The following is a 12,963-nucleotide window of genomic DNA, read 5'->3' as shown; positions in this document are numbered from 1 at the left end:
AATTGGATGTTCTACTACATCCGGTTGGATTTTGCAGTCCGCAAGCCAGTATGCTTTTCTGGTTATTCTGACTCACAATCCTCAGCAGCGAAAGATACATCACTTCGACTGTCAGAAGTCGTAATGATGCATGACAGCCTATTCAGGTGACTGATGACCAGTCCATTAGTAATAATGATCATGAATACAACCAACAATATATTATAATATCATAATTATCAAATAACAATAACAGAGAAATGTAGAGCCTATGCAACCGCACTATCATGAATATGGCATGTTAGAATCCACAATGTATGCAGTTATGCTTACTGCAAAATAACATCAGAGCTGTCAGGGTTCACCTTTGTCTCTGGCAAGCTCTGTTAATGGCATTTTGTTTTATCTCCATGGCATTCTCGGAACCCATCGACCCCCGATTTTTTGGCATTCCGGTTTGATTTGGGTGGAGGAGGCGAAGTTCCGTTTCCGACTTCCGTTTATATATAAGTAAATATGCTGAACCATTGCGATGGATTCAGAGTTTGCAGTGACGCCAATTATGTTCCGCCTCGTTAGTTCACCGCACGGACCGTTTAACCTGGCAACAACTGCAGCCGGCTCAAACGTGATTGGTCAATATCACGCGGACTACAAACAGCCTTCAACCGGAAACCAGGGCTCTTCCGTTCTTCTTCCGGAGGCAAGATCTCCGGGGTTTGCCTACAGACTCTACATTTACTGAATGTAGAGTCTGTATATAGAGACTATCTCCATGGTAACTGATATAGTATGAGTAAGAGGGTCAAAGTTCAGGGCGTAACATTATGAGGAATTAGTATCACCCGATTGTGTACATACTGCATGCAAGAGTACATACTTTTTAAAGGCAGCTGCAGTGCCCACAAAAAGTAAAAAGAAAAAGTACTGTATGTGATTTGGAACGCACCCCAAGAGGAACCAAATGCCTCCAAGGTGTTCACTCTTTCTGCATGATTACCACATGGGCCGAGCTGATGAGTTCATGGAAAACACCTTCTGCTTCTGTCACCTGTCACCTGTCACCTAAATGGCTGTTGGTTTTGTCTGAAAGCCTGTTTAGGTCTCAGGAAGCACATAGTCTGTATGTGTTCTTGATGATGGTCCTGTGACCAGAGCTTTCACTTCTAATTTTTACACTTGAAGATCCACTACGCAGGATTTTCCCTTAAAAATGTATAGACTAATACAAAAGGTTGGCTTTCACTTTCTCTGGTGATACCTTTTACAAACAGGAGCTGTTCCTGCACAGTATAATTTTAACAAAGAAATTTAACCCTTTTTGCACTTAAAAACACTCTCTTATTTGTCAGAATGTGGGCCTTTATTCAGTATGACAAGATTGAATGGCAACTGTCCAAAATTCCCAATAGGGAACCATACTGCAGGAAGGCAAAGAGCAATGCTGCTGAATATTGAATCTTTCACATGACCAATGAAATACATTGAAAGACAATAGTGTTTGCAGTGTTTGACAACCAGAATATCTGTCAATAATTTCTATTTGGATAAATACGATGGTGGCGACAAGTCTGCTTTATTGATAACTGGATAACAGACCATTTCAGTAGCAGCCAGGGTTTGCCACAGTGTGATCAATGTAGGTGCTTCACTCAAAACAATAATGTCACTGAAAATCTTTATTGGAATCAGTTTAACTGGACACCCGGTCATGTGGAACATATAAAAAGGTGCACGCAGGAGAATGTCATAAGGGAAAGCAGAATATGGAACTTGAATGTCAATACAATTGAATCTTTAAGTCTTAAATGGCAAAGGCACAGCTGTTTTTATCCATTTATACTATTCCCTCAGAGATGCTATAAGAGGAATAACATTTTTCTTTCAGGATGCAATTGGTGTATACTGTCTAATTCAGTGTCTTGTTGACACTGGCAGCCATATATTGTCTCTGAAGCTGTTTCACTGTCAACTGAACCAGCAACACAGGTAGATAAAAGTTGCAATCTGAGAGTATCTTACATGATAGTCTGACAAAAGCAATTACAGAAATAATCTCAAAATAAAACAGTAAGGGTGTCCCATTATTTTCTGTTGAAAACATCACCAGGTGGCACCCCCCCCCCCCCCCCCCCTTCAAACAGCCCTGCTCAGGCTAGCTTTTTGGTTTCATCTTCGACTTCTTTCCTCTCCTTCTAACTCATTTTTGTGAGTCTGTGTATATACATTCTCAGCAGAGAAGCATTTCCGATAAGAAATTTAATGACAAAAATTCATCCGTCATTTTATCTTTCTAAACACACAAAAACATCCCACAGCAGCATTAAAAGCAGGGGATTATTTTACCTTGTCGCATCCTGGATTTAGAAAAAGACGGCATCACTGACAAGACCGATCAATGCTTGCCTTTTCAAAGCTACTATAATTCTTACTTGCAGAAAACCCCTACATTGTCAGTCTTGGCTGGCAGTCGGAGGCAGTGAATGACCACTTTTTGTTTGCTATCTGTGAAGAGACTGTTAATGTTTGGAGGAAAGCGTGATTCATCTTTTGAATGGCCCTTTGACTGTGCCATTGGAACAATAATCCACTGTTCTTTTTCCTGTCTAGTCTGCTACCGATATGATTGAAAACACTGACAGACATTACACTGTAGCCAACTGGGGTGAATCATGTCTGCATGGATCATGACTTCTTCATGCATCTTGCTTGCTTTAAGATTGATTTACCATCAGCTAGAGAAAGGGTTACTGTCAGAGTTTTAATAAGTCGTGCTTCAGTGATGCTCTGACCTTTAATCTCTTGTAAAGAGAGAGCACAATCAAGGCCCACCCACACGGAGGGGAAACCAATTCATCGCTCTGCATTGACTTTGTATTGCATGAAGGTGCCTCCCCGTCACTTCCTGCTGCTAGCTAACAGCAAAAAATGGCTACTAACTGCTGTGTGGTGGGATGCACTACCAACAGGGTAAAGAACCCAGAACTAAGCTTTTATAAACTGCCAAAACAAAAACCTTTGCCTTTAGGAAGACAACAGTGGGTATTACATTGGGAATATAGCTTTCAGAAAGTTGATGCTGTGTGTGCCCTGACTTTTATTTAGAAAGTTACAGACAAACTTTAGGGGTTGAAGCTAACTAAGCTGGGGGAGATTTGGTTTTGATATTTCTTAGGTTAAACAATGATCTTCCCCTGTGATTCAATCAAATAGATATAAATAATTAAGTATTCAGGCTGCTCTCATTCACTGTTCATACATTTTCCTATGAAAAATAATGCACCAAAATTAATACCTATCCTACATGAGCCAGTAATTTAGGTATAATCTACATATTTGGGGAGGCTGCAATCATGTGACCAATGCCCTAATGGGTGTAAAGAATAAAGAAAAAAAGCAGTCCCTTTAAGCGGTAGATTGGGCTGTTGGATGTGTCACAAAACATAGGACTTTCCCCAGGAGACTGGTGTTAGGAACCATATGAACTTTGAGTAAACTTTTACGTTGTCACCATGTTTCTTTCCCTAAACCTTACTTGCCTAAATCTAACCTCCACAACTTGATGTTGAGTAGGCTACATAACTTTACGTTACCGACGTAACATTATTCAGAGGGTACTTATTCATAGGATACCGGACAGGTTTTTTTTAAAGTCAATGACACAAGTCAAATCTTTGACCCCAATGTCACACTCATCACCAACAGAGAGGACTCCACTGATGAACCCTGCAGTCCGAGGATGAGGTGGCAGCCTACATAAAGGTCAATACACTCAAGGAGGATCCTTTTGAGGTTTTATGGTGGTGGGAGGAGCATGCTAAAATGTTTCCTAACCTGGCAGTGATTGCGCAGAATGTTTTCACCAGCCTGGTATCTAGCGCAGCCAATTAAAGAGACTTTTCCTCCGCTAAATTTGCAATTCCACAAGAGAGAACCCATCTTAATGTGAGTGACTGTGGCCTGTATGTGTTTAATTGGGGGTCTGGACTTTTACTGACGGGTGTGGACAGGTGTGGCTTTGACTTAGACATAATGACAGGTAATGGGTTGGTTCTGGGACTGTACTTCATAGGTATGGGGGGCTGCGGATTTTCAAAAATGGTCTCATGCAGGACTCTGCGTTGAAGTATTTTACTCCCAGCCATTCAGTGGGATCATTTCTCCAAGACTAGCAAATCAAGAGCAGAGACACTGAGAAAGACTGACAATATTGAGTTTGTCAATGTATCTTTTCCTCTCTGGTAGACACAAGGTGCTAAAATAGTCCTTTGTCATGTATGTTGAAATCTGATATTTTTAGCTAGCTACAGGTATTTTGTTTGCATTTCAGCCCTTGGTTGCATATTGTGGTGCTAATTGTTTTCCCCTCATGTGCATGCTCTTCAGCGCATGACCCACTGTGCTCTGTTTCTATGGGTTTATGCTCCAGAAACACTGGGTCCTAGTATTCCCATAATGCAACATCACAGCATCTTTTGTTAGAGCCTCTCTTCACCAGTACAAGCCTGGGGCAAGATAGAAAATAACCCTGATGATATCATCAGGATTACATTCTCAGACTCCTCCAGAGCCACAGACACTGATCTTTGTGAGTAAAATTAGAGAAGTCCAACTTAAAATTCCTCTTAATATGATACATGTGTCCATTGATAACCAACTCAGCTAACCTGTCCAAAAATTGGCCATTTAGAATCCAAACAGTCACAGTAAGTGACTGAATGCAGGTTTTTTTTTATCATTATATTATGGTGTTGCAATTTGCCACCATGCTGAGAAATAGGCCGTCAGACTGTTTCAAGATGTCTGCTCTGCTGCAAGCACACCCTAATGAGTGACTGATAATTGCACAATTGTTCACACTTGAGTTGACACAACACTTGAGGGTATAGGGTTTGTGTAGCTGGCGTCAAATCTGTGATTTAACTGATTAACATGTACAGTTTGGCCTTTATGCAGTTATCATGATGTCAACATCACACACACACACACACACGCAGTGTGATATTCAAACACTGGAGTCTGGGAGTAAAACAGACATTTTCCTGCGTTGCTGTCTTCAGTTAGATTAATAATGGTGTAATTAGCTCGGTGCCCTTTCAAACAAGAAAACATCCACAGGCTGGAGAAACACACACACTATAATATCAACAAAGATTATCTGGGCTAATAAAGGGTAGTGAGACCACCTCTGTCCTTTCAGAACATTTGTAGTTTGCTTTGGATTGCTGTCAGGCATGTGCTGACCTGTGTATAGTGCCACAGCCTACAAGTCACTAATGCAAGAAGGGAACTGGAAATCAAAATTTCCCATAGGTTAAATGAAAATTTGGTCTGGTGATTGCTGGGACAACATGGATTTTTTGTGGTGTGAAGCAACACTGTAGAGCTACAAATCATTTGATTAACTAATTAGGGAAAAGAACAATAACAATTTCCATAATGCAGGATTTAAGCTATTTATCTGGTAAAAAATAATGTGAGAATTCCTCTTTGATCAGCGTCACAGCGTTATAAATGTTCTACTTTTTTCTCTTTTGGTTAGACTGACGAAGCAATCCACAGGCCTCCCTTTCAGCTCTGCCAGCTTGTTATTGGCTTTTGTCATATTTCTCAACATCAGATCAATTAATAATGAAAAGCATTATTACTCACAGTCCCAAATAGTCCTGTTTATCTAAGCCTAAACATTGTTTTCTCTGCCAGTGCAGCTGGTGGGCTATGTTTTTCATATGTCGTCATTCAATTCCAGACTGTTCCACTTGCCAGAATAAATTTAATGACCAGTAAATCCCAGATTCAAGCACCAACTATTAGGCTCCTTTGGAACTCAGTCAGCTGCCTCGTCTTGCTTTAACAGTGTTTAGGGAAGTGATGATAGCCAGCCTGCTTCCAAAGCTAACACATTCTGCGACGTGGCTTCCGGCTGTTGACTGTGTTAGTAGCTGTGATGGTTAATTCAAAGTTTAGGTCAGTAATTATGTAGCACTGCTGTTATATCGTCCAACCCTGCACATTTCAAATGCGGGAAAAGTGAGTGATAATGGCTTGTACATGGGAATAAACTACCACTGAAAGGAAGGGTGATGGATGCTCAGCAGGGGGGCCTTCTGAGGATGATGCCCTCAGTGCAGGCATGCCACGCAAGCCTATGTGATGCATCTTGTATGTCATTATGTTGAAAAATCACCAATGATTAATGACTGATGAATTATTTAGGACATTTATAAAGCTAAAATGCAAACATTTGCTGTTGTTTACATTATTATAGACCATTATTTATACATTTTCGACATGGTATAGACTACGCAATTGACCAATTATATAAAAAATGAGCAACTGATTAAGTGATCAAAAAATAAATTATTTATTGTTGCTGTAGCAGCCCAGTCCCTATGACTAGATAACACTGGTACAAATGTCTCCAGGCCCACATTAAAGAGACTAAATCATCAAAACTTTTCCCTCAGCACAGTGTTTCTGATCATACATGTACATAACATTTGCATGTTGTCTGCACCAATGTCAGAGCCCATAAGAGTCAAATGTTTCCCATAGTAGAGCCCTTCTGTAAACTGTTCAGCTGTATGGGAAAAAAACACCATCCACAGCTTTTTTTTTTTTCACACACTGTAGCCCAACATCATGCTACTGAATCATATGACACTTGCCATCTTGTTCCTAAACATTTGCAAACACATGAGAGAGGTGATCACCTTGCAAAAAAAAAGCAATGCTAAAGATTGGCAGCCATACAAGTCTCCCTGTGCTCACCAGAAGCCAATCAATGCAACATTAACATGGACAGCTAAGCATCTGGCACTTGGCTCACGCATCTTTCTACACACACGACTGTCAGAGCATTCAAATGACTGAGGCATCCACTCAATGCCCGTCTTTATGTTTTTTTCTCCCCTCTCTGTAGAGGAGAGATGGGATCTGGTGCGGAGGGAGAAATCTCGACTTATAGAGAGGCTGCAGTCGGAGTGGACTCCTGTTTCCTGCAGTGCGCGTAAATTTCAGTCTGGCTATACTGGTGCGGCACGCGCATCAGAGGGATCGGATAGCCTCCAACTCCCACTCTGTTATAGCAGCCTGTCTATCATTCATAACTCCACCGAGCCGCTGTGTGCAACAACACCCCAGGAGAAACGGCTGAGGCACGCGACAGCCAAATCCACTCATTACAGCCGAAGAATGAGTGAGAGAAAGAAAGTGCGCACTCCTCTGCTTCTTTTCATCTCGTCTGTTTCCTCCTGCTATAGTGCTTAATATCACAAGGGCGCAATTGCAGACGCTCACGCACGCAGTCAAACTCGCCGCTAACGAGCGCGCGCACATGCCCTCGCGCACAAGACACCTATTTATTTGCCAGATCTGTCAAACACAGCATAGTATAGGCGGGGGTACACGCCCGCGCCTCAGACAGTCACGCGCACAGGTGCAAAATGCAAAACTTATAGAGATGAGGTCTCAAAGCCAGACAAACTTATTGATCTCTCTTACCTGTCCTCGTGAACCCCCCTGAACACACATGGCAGCTGATTAACGGCAAAAAAGATGCGCAAGTTTGAGTTTGTCCCTCATTGCTCCTGTTTCTCCGTCTCCCCTTCAGTTGCAAAGTAAAGCTGCCATCCTCTCCCGGGCAGAGCTTGACTGCACGGCTTGCGGAGAGCCGATACTCTCCCTCTCTCCCCGTGCGTGTATGTGTGTGTGTGTGTGTGTGTGTGTGCGGGCTACGGGACGAGCGAGCCGAGCCGGTGCATGTGTGCGCATCTCTCCTCCGAAGCATCCTCCAATCCTGCCCGGCTACTGCGGCGGCTCAGGTCGAGTAAGGCGCCCGATTGGTCGGTTTTCAGATCAATCCACAGCTATCAGACTCGGACCGGCCTCCCCGTGCCTCCCCCTACCTCTCTCTCTCCATTATCTCCCTCTCCTCCTCTGCTCCTCTATTTCTCTGTTAACACGTGATTATATAAGATAGTGATCAGGAAACGATACGTTATCCCTATCTCATTTTCTTACACACACACACACACACACACACACACACACACACACGCAGTGCCAGACACAGCCTACCTTTCCTCACTGTCCCAGTAGGATATTGAGCTTCAACAATAAACTGTGGAAGCTGCAGACCAAACAGTGCAATGTTTTTTTCCTTCTTTTTTTAAGCAGCAAAAAGTGTTAAAATAAATCCATTCCCTTACCAACAACTCATTATTTTTTAGAATAATCACAATTTAAAAGTTCAAGATTCAAGAGGTTTATTATCATGTACGCAGCAAATGTAAAGGCGGTCGATGTGAATAATTGCAATTGCAAGATTAATGATGACATGTCACCAACCTTTCTGATTTCATAGCTAACAGGTCAGGGTTCAACATCTAAGATGTGAAAAGTTAACACATTATCACTCCGACTTCATCACATATTGACGTTTGGTCATGGGCATCCACATACGACGTGCCATGTACCCTGGGTGCATTGATTGTTAATGTTCTGGGACACCATGTCAACCCCTGCCTGTTACACGCATTGTCTTCTTTCAAAATAAGCTTCCGTCTTCACAGGAAATTCAACATTTACATACGGTCTCTTTCAAAATAAACACAGCAAATTGACATTTTTTTCCCTTCAACAAACACACATGGTTGGGATTAGGCAACAAAAGCATGGTGTTACGTTTGGGAAAAAAGAACACGGTTTGGCTTTAGAATGTTATGGGACGCGGAAACCGCTCTCCTGGTGAAGATTGGTGTTTGTTGGACCCATCCACTAACCGTCCCGCCCCAGTTAGACTTTCGCTGCCTTAACTTTCGTCCTTGTCCCACCGTGTTACCTCCTGACACCACCGGGCGCCATTAAACAATAACAGCAACCAGCTGCGTATCATGCCGACGTTAAAGGATGGCTTTTATTGTCAGTGTCTAACGCTGCAAGTCACTGCCCCATATCGACAACTTCGGAGTGAGACCGGGCTCGAAAAGTTAACGAGAGTTTAAACAGATACGTAACAGTACATAGAATTGGCGAACTCTTCAGCATCCAGGCTGTTCTCATGCACTGTTCGTACATATGCCTATAAAAGTAATGCACGATAATTGGTATATGACTCACACAATGGGGAAGGCTGCAAAAACATGACCAATACGTTGACCGAAGTAAAGAAGGAAGACGGACAAACACAAAAAGTCCAGCTAAGAAGGCATGTTGAGGTGGTGAATGTGTCCAACATGTGAAACCAAGTGAAGTTTGACTTATTTTCAGGTACATCGTTACCTTATTTACTTTTCTAAACCTAAACAACTGTACGCTACTTTATTTGCCTAAACCTAACGTCCGTAACTTTTGCCTAAACGTAACCTACGTTACTTCACTTGCGTAACCCTAACCTTCAGAACTTTTGCCTAAACCTTACCTAACTTACATAATTTTACTTGCCTAAACCTAACCTACATAACTCTCTCCCTAAACCTAAGTAACTTAACCTGCCAAAACCTAACCATGAACTTTACTTGCCTCAACCTAACCTACATAATTTAGCCTCAACCTAACCTACATAATTTAGCCTAAACCTAACCTACGTAACTTTACTTGCCTAAACCTAACCTACATTACTCACTTAAATTTAAAGACACCCAACCATGTTTCTTTTTCTATACCTGAACTACTGTACATAACTTAACTTACCTAAACCTAACCTACAGAACTTAATTTGCCTAACCCTAACGTAAATAATTTTTGCCTAAATCTAACCTACGTAACTTTACTTGCCTAAACCTATCCTACATAATTTTACTTGCCTAAACCTAACCTACTTAACTTTTGCCTAAACCCAACATATGTAACTTTACTTCGCTGAATTTAAAGACACCTAACCATGTTTCTTTATCTTCACCTAACCTACTGTAAGTTTACCTTTAAACTTTAAACCTAACCTACGTAACATTACATTAAGTATGTAACTTTACATTGTAACGTGTTGGATTGATCTTCATAACAACTCATGAGGAGGGGATATAGCCAAGTGCACTTTACTTATTAGTGCTGACAAAGAAACAAACATATAGAGCAGGTGTGCAGACGTGTGGCAGTAATTGACTAGAGTGAAATAATAAGGGATGAGCAAGTGGAGGACCTCCACTTTTTTAAGGGGAAAGGATGTTATGGTTCAGTGATGTGCTTAAAAAGGTCCAGATAAAATTAATAATGAAGAATGTGTGTGGAGGAAAATAATTGGGCTCTTCCCTCAATACATATTTTTTGAGTGATGGCATGTATCCATACAAATCTACTTCTATGAGGTTGAGGCTGTGACATCTGCTTTTTTCCCCTAACACAGATGGAAATCTGGGATTCCATTTCAAAAGCTTTAAAAATATTCAGACATAAATAGTCTAACAATCTAATATTTCTTAAAAACATGAAGTATCTTTTAGGTTATCTGGTTGAGATTTTTTTCAGTCATAAAGAGTTGAGAGTTGCTTTCATCCCCTAGAATTTTAATAGCGCCATCAGCAAAGCACGGCTACCAATTACTCCAGTGAGTTCAGAAGAGTTAGGAGAGTGAGGTCAACACAGAAGTAGAATTTGGAAAAAATAGTCTGAAGATTCATAGAGTAATTTGCTCATCTGGCCTTGCCTAGGAAGGAGAAATTGTGTAGCTTGCAGTAGTTAAGGCGGAATTTTGCATGCTATTTTGGCCTTTTGAGAAACTTAGAAAAAGAAAAGAGCGTGCCAACCTGCTCCAACACACCTTTATCGGAAATGGTTTGAGCACTAAAAGCTCTTTATCAGACCAAACTAAACACTCATAAAGACACAGAACATAGAGATGATAGAGGAGCATGAGCATTGATCAGTCTGTTCCAGCTGGATATTAATGAGTTTTTCTTTTGTCTATTAAAATAAATTGCTATGCAAAGCTTTTTATTAAAAACAATATTAAGGCTTTCACTTAAACCAGGATGAGTAAACAAACTAATAACCTTTGCATAGATAATAAAATATTGACCTCAGCTGTCCAGTTGTCATGGCACCACAGAATCCTTGCATCCACTCATCCTGTTATTGAATGTACACCTCTGCCCACAATACATAGCTTCTGTTTATAGACAACAGGGTGCATCAGCAGTCTGCTGCTGCTCTGAGGTGCATAAGTGATGCGCTGAGGCGTTCAATAAAGAATGACGTTTTGTTTTGAAGAATGTTTCCAAGATGCTCCGCATTGCTCTCTGAAATTCAAAGCTGTATCTGTAACCATGTTTGCATCTTTAACAACTTTCCTTCTCAGCTGTCTACACAAGTGGTGTCATTGAGTCTGTCAGTGGGTCTGTTTCCCTGGACCATTATGATGATGTTCACTGTCTGGCTGTAATCTGACCATGGATTGAAAGCTCAGACTCACAATCGTATGCAGACGAGCAGTAACACAGTGTCCAGACCTTGTTTTTAATGGCACAGATGTTCCTTTGCAGGCCAGGACATGTGATCCACAATAACCCCTTTCACTTACTGTTCTCCACAAAAAATAGCTTTATACCCTATGTCAGGCACACCTGCTTTTGCCATAGCATCATGGTTCTGTAGTACATAACTAGTGCATAACAGTACTTTGACTAAATCAGTAATTAAAATCTATTTGTGATTTTGTGTGAAGTGTACAGTGTGAAGTAAAGGGTAAGGCCACTAAATGTAGCACAAATGTGTGCAGATGCTCCCATGGTGCTGCCATGACATCAACTAACATGTAGTCTAGCAGGAGAAAAAGGTTCCCAAGTACCCACATGGCATTTTTAGGACCCTAATGGTGTTTAATTAAGAATCTTTCTTGTTGCCAAGGTCAACTGATGGCCCATGGGGTTTGTGTGGCGGCCATCTTGAATTGATGTCAACACTATTTCCGTAACTCCCGAACCAGACGGCATACAAAGACAAATAAACCCACTTTTACATACAATTTTGGCACTAGGAATCCAATGGGAAGGTACTTGACATGCTACAACCACTCGTTATTGGTAAAAAACATGCAAATTACACATTTTAGGCTCATATCAATATAACTTATGCTATTTTGTTTCGCAGTAGGTTCCTGCAATAGCCAAATGTTTATAATCTTATACCAATCTCAAGGTTATTAAATGGATGAGGTCTATGGCATCCAGATGAGTCAGTTTCAGGTTGGTAAGGAAGACCTCAAATCAGACCAGGTACCTGATAAAGTGTCAATAATGCTGTTGAGTGTTAAGAGTGACTTATGTCAAGTAAGCTTCGAAGCTTACTTATATGTAATATCACAACTTTGTTAAATACAAGTACCTAGGGTAGTTCTGACTATCAGATGTGAAGACCAAGTCCACCATGTCCCCATTGTACCTGTCTTGGTACTTCAGATAATGCCTACTCCATCTGCGTTTTTTGTCAGTAGCATGGACATAAATTCAAGATGGCCACCAAGCAGACCCTATGGGCCAGCTGACCTTGGCAACAAGAAAAATTCTTCACTAGACACCATTAGGGTTCCTTAAAAACAAGGTTACAAAAAAATGCCATGCAGGTACTTGAGAATCAATTTCTCCTGCTTGACTAATGTGTTATCCTGTGGGCTGAATGTTTACCTACTATAAATTATACAAGCGCCAATACCTTTAGAAAGGTACATATTTTCTTTCCCTTTTCACTTGTACTGCACACCTACATTAAACTGTAGTAACCGAGTATTGTCATTTGCTTTTATAATTCTTTACAGTACTTAAATAAATGCAGTTGTACATTATTGAGGATTAGTGCGCATGCACCCGCGCCCGCGCGTGCAGCCTGTTGCAGTCGCTCCTGCTTGTTTTCTCGGTTTTCTTACTTTTTTGCTTTATTAAGTTTGGTATTTGTGCTGGCTTTTTGAGATTGTCATTTTGAAACTGCGCCCTCTCAAAACATGCTGATTGAGAGAGTTGTACTCGTTTTCCTCACCCTGGAATTACTTAT

At 41.1% G+C, this 12,963-nt stretch overlaps 1 protein-coding gene across 2 annotated transcripts in view; it reads right to left on the bottom strand.

Annotated features, from left to right (window-relative positions):
• LOC126397485 (cadherin-18) overlaps positions 1-12,963 on the bottom strand; it is a 260,496-nt gene that overhangs the window by 126,120 nt on the left and 121,413 nt on the right. The window contains exon 1 of one of the 2 annotated variants that reach the window (XM_050056323.1): positions 7,483-7,689. The exons of the other annotated variant lie outside the window; for it this stretch is intronic. The gene's annotated coding sequence lies outside the window, so the exon portion shown is untranslated. Of the gene's footprint in view, positions 1-7,482; positions 7,690-12,963 lie in introns of those variants that run through there. 2 annotated transcript variants of the gene reach the window in all.

This window comes from Epinephelus moara, chromosome 11 (genome assembly GCF_006386435.1).
Source record: "Epinephelus moara isolate mb chromosome 11, YSFRI_EMoa_1.0, whole genome shotgun sequence".
In the NCBI taxonomy this organism is placed as follows: domain Eukaryota; kingdom Metazoa; phylum Chordata; class Actinopteri; order Perciformes; family Serranidae; genus Epinephelus; species Epinephelus moara.
The sequence above is the reverse complement of the archived record's forward strand: the minus strand, read 5'-3'. Positions and strand labels throughout refer to the sequence as shown.